The 8771-nt window shown below is 40.6% G+C and overlaps 1 long non-coding RNA gene across 1 annotated transcript; it reads left to right on the top strand.

The window, feature by feature from the left end:
* Positions 1 to 1991: 1991 nt before the first annotated feature.
* LOC106563821 (uncharacterized) lies at positions 1992 to 7351 on the top strand. Its single transcript, XR_001319334.2, has 3 exons — positions 1992 to 3965; positions 4230 to 5951; positions 6086 to 7351. It is a non-coding gene; the product is annotated as an uncharacterized lncRNA (long non-coding RNA).
* The last annotated feature ends 1420 nt before the right edge of the window (positions 7352 to 8771 follow it).

Raw genomic sequence — 8771 nt, 5'->3', positions numbered from 1 at the left:
CTGGTCAATCTCTCTCTGTGAGATCAAGCTTTGTGTCGTTCTCGCAATCGCTCTTTGTATGCTCTTTCACCCCATTTGTCCGGTACCTGTGAGTATTGTTTTGTTTGACTTGTTTGTTTGGTGGGAAAAGGGGGTACCAAGACCAGTCGCCCATGGGCCTACATTACACATAGGAAAACAGTGTCTAAATACACTAGTTAGAACTGGGCGGACCACCCACTGTATTTTTGGTTAGTTAGCTAGCTGTTGTTGAAATAGGCTAGTCTATTTTAGGAGTGGTTTTGGATTATTGCTTCTTTGCTTGGGTCCCGCTCAGCCCCTTTTCTCACACTCCCCCCCCCCCCCCCTTACCGTGTGTTTAAACATAAACCTTTAGTGTTTGACGGTAGATTTCAGTTGTCTATGGTTTTTGTTCTCACTGTTACTTTTCACTATTATAATTTGCATGATTTATGTTACGGGTCTCAGTTCCATCGCCCCTAGACTGTAGGGCCAAAGGGATTCGTAACATAAGTGGGGGCTCATCCAGGATCTGTCATTACTGACGCCCATGCCGCTCATGCAGATTGTTATAGCGGTTAGTTCAGTGTTGAGCATCAGAATTAGTGTTTGCTATTTGTTGGCTTTTGTGTTTGGTGTAGTAGTTTAAAATGGCTACTTTTGATGTGAAGTCCTTTTGGGATAACCCTTTGTGGGAGCTTTTTGACAAATGTCGAAACACTATTCAACAGCCAGTGAAATAGCATGGCGCGAAATACAAAACAGCAAAAATATCATTTCAATTTCTCAAACATACGACTATTTTACACCTTTTAAAGATGCACTTCTCCTTAATATAACCACATTGTCCAATTTCAAAAAGGCTTTACAGCGAAAGCAAAACATTAGATTATTTTAGAGTAGATAGACACAAATAACCACACAGCCATTTTCCAAGCAAGGAGATGTGTCAATAAAACACAGCTAAATGAAGCACTAACCTTTGACGATCTTCATCAGATGACACTCCTAGGACATCATGTTACACAATACATGTATGTTTTGTTCAATAAAGTTCATATTTATATCCAAAAACAGCATTTTACATTGGCGCGTGATGTTCAGAAAATGTATTCCCACCAAACCTCCGGTGGATCAGCACATCAATTTACAAAGATACTCATCATAAACATTGACAAAATACATAACAATTATTTTAAGAATTATAGATACAGTACTCCTTGATGCAACCGCTGTGTCAGATTTTAAAATGGCTTTTTGGCGAAAGCACATTTTTCAATATTCTCAGTACATAGCTCGCCATCAAAGCATCTATACCCAATTAGTATTATAAATATTCTCTTACCTTTGCTGATCTTCGTCAGAATGCACTCGCAGGACGGCTACTTCCACAAATGTTGTTTTTGTTCGAAATAATCCATATTTATGTCCAAATACTTCAGTTTTGTTCGTGCGTTCAGGTCACTATCCAAAGGCATAATGCGCGAGCGTAATTCGAGACACAAAGTCAAAATGTTCCATTACCATTCGTAGAAGCATGTCAAATGTTGTTTACAATCAATCTTTATGGTATTTTTAACGTAAAAATGCAACAATATTCCAACCGGACAATAACGTATTCATTCCAGAAGAAAAAAGGATGTGCGAGCGCTATCGGGCTCGCACATCACCAAGTCCTTGGTCCTCAGGCAGTCCACTCATTGACTGAGATCCTATTCTCTGCCCGGTTACAGGAGAATGATGAGAACTTTCTGGAGGCTTTTGACAGCCAATGGAAGCCTTAGGAAATGCAACGTGACCCCACAGACACTGTAGTTTCGCTAGGGATTCAAAAGAAGAACTACACATCTCCCACTTCCTGGTTGGATTTTTCTCAGGTTTTTTACCTGCCATATGAGTTATGTTATACTCACAGACATCATTCAAACAGTTTTGGAAACTTCAGTGTTTTCTATCCTAATCTACTAATAATATGCATATTCTAGTTTCTGGGCCAGAGTAGTGACCAGTTCAATTTGGGTACGTTTTTCATCCGGCTGTGAAAATACTGCTCCTACACCTTGACAGGTTAAAGCAGCAAACAAGCTGGTAAGCTTTATCATGTTTTCCTCTAAAGAGATTTCTGCATTTCTAGCTTAGGGATATGATAGGCCCTATGCACTTATTTGTTGTCTCAGTGTCATTTAAGACTGTTCCTCTAAATGTCATTATTTGACTGATATTTGTTGTGTTTCTGGAAGTTATTTTGTCATTAATGATTCCAGGTACATAGGTTTCACAAGGTAGGAGTGTACCTCCTGCTACTTCCCAGCAAGAGGAAGAAGGATAACATTTTGTTGTCAACTGCACTGTCCTCACAGTGGTATGATGAATCAGACCTCAATGGCAGCAATCCAGAGGTTGTATGAGGCAATTGTGAAAGGTATTTGGACAGAAATATGTATGTTTGTCTACCTTAAAACCCTATCCCTCAACCACCACATCTGTCAGACTGTAAAAAACGAATTATTCCACTTATGCAAATTCGCCAAATTCAGCCCCTCCTGTCCTGCTGGCCGACACTCACATCCATGCTTTCATCTTCTCCCGAATAGACTATAGCAACTCACTACTCCCTGGCACGAACACAAACTCCCTCTATAAGCTCCAAATGGTTAAAAACTGAGCAGCCCATCTTCTAACCCACACTAAATCATCCTCGCAGCATATCACCCCCATCCTCTGAACTCCACTGGCTCCCTGTCTCCCACCGCATTAATTACAAGATCCTCCTGACCTAAAAAGCTCTCCCCCACCTTGCTACCCCTTACCTCTCTGACCTTCTTCTCTCCTACAGTACCAGCCCTCATGCTCTCTCCGCTCAACCACAGTTGGCTACCTTGTCATCCCCAGGTCCAAGCTCCTGAGTTTCAGTGACAGGGCCTTCTCCAGGGTGCTCCTAGGCTCTGGAACTCCCCCCAGCCATCCGTGACTTGAGTCCATCGTCATCTTTCAGTCCCGCCTAAAAAACCCACCTCTTCACCATGGCCTACCCTTACCTCCAACTCCACCATTCTCACACTCACCTCTTCTGATTCACACACTCGCACACACTCACACATAGGCGCAACACCTGCTCGCTCACTCACCTGCTGTCTCACACATCACATCCATTCCTTGAGCCCTTCTTGCCTCTATTTAGCCCCATTTATACCTGGTTCTAACATGTATACTATGTCCTGATCTTGTCCAGTCTGATTGTGCCCACATTTTCAGAAAGGTGTAGAGGATTAAAAGAAGCATTGTGATCAGATCTTCCTGACCACGTCTGGAGTTGACAGTGAAACCATTTAAATCATCCTGCCTTCTAAAATCATTGACAGGTGGCACCATTGACTTATGGAATATATATATATCTTAAAATAAATAAGTATTATTTTGAAAGAATATCTGTCCAAGAATTGACATACAAGGTGGGACCAGTAAATCTGTTCACAATACGGACACAGTGGACGGATAAGACCGTGTAGACAGACGCATTTCTAAAAATGTGGGCACAATCAGAATGTGGACAAGATCAGGACAAAGGACACATGTTCGCACCAAAGTATTTAGTTGAATGTTTTTCTTCATTTTGTTAAGTCTGTTGTTTAGTTAGATTGTTGTTAGTTTCTACAATTGAATCCTACAGACGAAGAACCATATATGTGACATGAAAAATCATTATTGGACACCCTTTTTCTATAGTGAACCGGTTTCACAAGCATTCCACGTGCTAATTAACAATAATTTTAAAGAGGCTCTCGTGGAATAACCGTTTATGTACACCACTCAGAATGGACGGGCAAAAAAATCGCCGAAATGTGGGAAAGAAACGTAAAACAAAACTAGAAGAATGGGAAAGACAGGCAAAAGAAGATCTTGCGGGAAAACCCTATACAAATCGTAAGGGTCAAGAAAAAACTGGGAAAAGCTGTCCAAAAGAGGTATGTGGAAGAACCGTATATCAAACAATCAAGCTAGCTATAGAGTACAGTAACTAACATGCATGTTCTGGGTTGTCTAATTTGTAACTATAGAGAACATATTAGCTAAAGTTCGTTGGCTACTAACTTGTACATTATCGTTACAAATGTTATTGCTAGATTATAGAAGAAACATAGCTAGCTACTTTTTCTCCATCCACCGGATGATTCAACATGGCTACAGTAGCTAGCTAGTTATATGTAACGTTACACTGTATCCTGCAGGGAAGAGCGTGTTCCACGACGTGCAGAAAGGATTGTGGAAAGTTGACTGATGAGCGCAAGCTGCATCTGTTCAACAGTTTTTACACTGTCCCATACGATAAACAACAAGCATTGATTCTCTCAGGCTTAGAACAGGTTAGAAATAAGACAACACTTATTATTATAATAGCTATATTGAACACTTGCATAGTTTAACTTTGACAGCAATGATACGTACGTTAACTCTAAAAGTGCAGTGTTACACAATGGTGCAATACAAAGTCATCCTGTGTATAGGTTGGGAGTGTGAAAGATGGAGGTCCTGATCAAGCAATCCCCTGAATGTGCTACAGTATATTAAATTCTGAATTTATCATTGTCAATTTTTATTGCAGCATGAGGTGAAACTGAGACGTAAACCTGAGGATACAAAGGAGAACAAACGACGGAAACAAACCTTCAAATACCATGTACAGCAGGCCAGAGATTGAATGTGTGCAAGGTCACTTTCATGTCTGTTCCAGCTAACCAACAGCCGTCTTCAGGCAAGTGAAAATATGAATTAATGTCTATGAATATAATTTACAAACATATTGTATTCTCTGTACTAGTTTTTAAGAACCTGCTAATTGAAATGTCATTGTTTTGGTTGTTCAGGAAAAGTTAGGAGTTCAAGCTGAGGCAGGTGAGGTTGCAGCGTCTCCAAATCAGGCTACTGAGGCTAGGTCTCCTTTAGAAGAGGAAGCATAGCAATGGGTAATGCGCTATGGATTCCAGCCTGGATTATTTCACTGTAGCAGTGCTCTAAACAATCTTCTAAACATTAACATAGAATATCGAATGGATGAATAGCGAATTCTGAGACAAAAATAAAAAAATGTTTATTACTTTTAAACAAAATTATGGTAACGAAGCTGTCCAACTACAACCTGAGCATTGAGGACTGAGTGCCGATTACCTTCCCCCTCCCACCGGACGGCACTGGCCTAATTCTCGCCGCCCTACAGGACCCCCCAGCCACAAACGGCAATGGCGTGACCGGGATTTGTACCCCGGTTATGAAGAGAAGATTGGAGAAGAGGAAGATTGCAGTTGAAAGTGAGTTGCACCATCAAAGGCCTACACACAGCTTCAAAGTGACACTGAGTGGGCTAAAGCCAATGCTGACTGCCATGTCATTTCTGTGGATCAACAGGGGGTGATGTACACCCATAATCTGACCCACTCCAATGTCTACTACCAGCGGCAGCTGTCAAATTTTAACCTTTGCATCCAGGAACTTGGAAAAGAAGATCCTGCATACATGTGTGTTTGGCATGAGGGGGTTGCACACCGAGGGTCCATTGAGGTGGCAAGCTGCACATTGAAGTGGGTGAAGACAAAATTCACGCCACTCACCAAACCAGAGGTGCGCAAGTTGATCATCTTCAGTGACAGATGCTGTGGGCAGAATAACAACTGTCGGATGCTCAATCTGATGTCGATGCTCGTCTCTATGGGTAACTTTCCCCAAGTTGAGCAGAAGTTCATGGTCTCTGGTCATTCTTTTCTTCCTTGTGATTGATCTTTTGCCACCATTGAGAAGAGGCGCAAGGTGTTAGTCCTTCATAGACCTGATACTTGAAGCAAAACCATTCAAGGTGATGAGGATGCAATGTGAAGACTTTAGGCACCTCTCAGATTCTGTCCTCAAGCGACCAGCTGGACTACAGATCACCTCAGTGAGGTGGTTAAAATTCACAGGTATTGGACAGAGAATAGTTTACTATCATCCCATCAACATGCAACATGTTGTTCTAACAATAAAATATCCTAATGCTTGACTGAAAGTTGTTTATTGATGTCAGGAACTTAAAATGTTTCTGTTGTGATTTCAGTTGAGGATCCTTGGAATCTGTACGCCAGACAGAGCCACAGTCTATTTGAGGGATGGAAATCGTGGCTGAGCTCCAAACCAAAACAAGGAGCTACACCTCAACCTCCCTATTTTGCAAGCCACTATCCTAGAGCACATGAGAGTCCTCTGCCCATCAAAAAAAAACAAGTACCAAGATCTGACCATGCTCAACTACTTGCCAGCTGCTGCACGCTCTTTTTATAAATCACTGCAGAGTGAATAATTTGTTGTTAAACCAAGCTACATAATTAACTTTTTTCTGAGTTTATGATCCCCTGAACCTGTATGGTGAATCTGAAAACATTTCAGAAGACATGTCACCCCTATTGTAGGAAATTAAATGTATAGTAGATGTTTTCTATGTGAATCAATTTGTGTATGATTTGAACCAGCACAATATATTGAATTAATAAAATTAAGATGTTGTTCCTAGTGTAGAAAATGTTATGTACAATGTGTTCTGTTGAGAATGATTTTGTGTGATCATTTGAACCTTTTTTAATTTGAATTAATAAAAACAAATAATTCATCACATTCAGTGTGAGTATTCATTTGATCCCCTTTTTTTTATTCATTACAATACAGTACGTCTCTGTCACCACATTTAGCATTAACTCTAAGCAGTTAATACTTATTTACTGCTGTCACCTCAGTACAGAAGGACATTTCTTGCCTTTAGCATGGGTTTAATGCAATTCAAAACTTAATTACTGATCATAGGGTTAAACGCAATGAGAATGGTTTTCTGAACGTTTTGTAATATTGACCTTAGGGACCTGCATAATGGACATGTCACGTCCTGACCAGTATAGGGGTCTATTTGTTATTGTAGCTTGATCAGGACGTGGCAGAGGGTATTTGTTTTCATGGGTTTGTGTATATGTTTAGATAAGAGGGATATTTTGTGTAGTGTTTTTGGGGATTATTTGTGTGTGTATTATAGAGGGGTTATTTGATTTGTGTTGGGTATGTTGTGTTTTTGTATTTCTAGGGGCTGTTCTAGTTTTTGTAATTCTTTGTTGGCCTGGTGTGGCTCTCAATCAGGAACAGCTGTACATCGTTGTTCCTGATTGAGAGTCATATTTAGGGAGGTTGTTCACCTGTCGTATTGTGGATAGTTGTTTTTGCACTGCTCGTAGTTATAGCCTGCAAAACTGTTTCCTGTCGTGTTTTCTCTATTTTCTTGTTTTTCCGTGTTTAATAAAATATGATGAGCACGCAACCCGCTGTGCCTTGGTCTAATCTATACAACAGCCGTGACAGGACATGCATATTGGCACATCACATTGATCCATATTTGATATGTAAAAGTTGTGCTTGTTTTGATTGAATTAATTTAATTGTATTCTATTTTTGTAGTTATTCTATGGTATGTTCACATTGAGGGCTTCATTTTAAATGAGACTAAGATTTCATGACTCAACTTTTAAGAAAAGTCATCAGTGCTAAAGTTGATAGACCACCTTTAAATGAACCTCCATGCAAATGAATTAACTACATATTGCATTTAAGTTATTTACATGAAGGGCATCTGTAATGTGGTACACACAATTAATATAAAAATAACTGATTATCTTAAAATGGAAAAATTGTCACATATATGGTTCTTCGTCTGTAGGATTCAATTGTAAAGCTATGTATGTTTAATGTATAATTATTGTTATTATTAAAGTAGAGGAGTTCGTTCAGGCAAGCAACATTTCAACACATTCTTTTCACATATCCTGTGTAGAAGTTTATTTATAAACTGGGTGGTTCCAGCCCAGAATGCTGATTGTCTGAAAGCCTTGGTACATCAGACCGTATACCACGGGTATGACAAAACATTTATTTTTACTGCTCTAATTACATTGGTAACCAGTTTATAATAGCAATAAGGAACCTCGGGGGTTTGGGTTAAGGGCTGTGTCCAGGCACTCCGCTTTGCATCATGCATAAGAACAGCCCTTAGCCGTGGTATAATGGCCATATACCACACCTCCTCGGGCCTTATTGCTTAAATATACATGTTCACCTCTGCCAATTGGAAACTGTTGTCCACTTGTCTGTCCCATTTCCTTAATATGTTCTATTTTGCAGTGGCAATCAACACCCATGCCCCCAAACTACAACCTATCCTCACCCAGGTTAAACCCCCGATATCCCCCACCGCCCAGGAGACCAGCTACACCCCCATCCTCACCCAGGTTGAACCCCCGATATCACCTGCTAGGTGACCTAAACTGGGACATGCTTAACTTCCCAGCCATCCTACAATCTAAGCTTGATGCCCTCAATCTCACACAAATTATCAATGAACCTACCAGGTACCACCCCAAAGCCATAAACAAGGGCACCCTCATAGATATATCATCCTAACCAACTTGCCCTCTAAATACACCTCTGCTGTTTTCAACCAAGATCTCAGCGATCACTGCCTGCATCCGTAATGGGTCAGTGGTCAAACGACCTCCACTCATCACTGTCAAACGCTCCCTGAAACACTTCAGCGAGCAAGCCTTTCTAATCGACCTGGCCCGGGTATCCTGGAAGGATATTGACCTCATCCCGTCAGTAGAGGATGCCTGGTAAAAAAAAATGTAAATGCCTTCCTCTCCATCTTAATTGGGGATAGGGGGCAGTATTGAGAATTTTGAAAAAAATGTGCCCATTTTTAACTGCCTCCT

Source organism: Salmo salar, chromosome ssa11, assembly GCF_905237065.1.
Source record: "Salmo salar chromosome ssa11, Ssal_v3.1, whole genome shotgun sequence".
NCBI lineage: Eukaryota > Metazoa > Chordata > Actinopteri > Salmoniformes > Salmonidae > Salmo > Salmo salar.
This window is presented reverse-complemented; position numbering and strand designations above follow the sequence as displayed.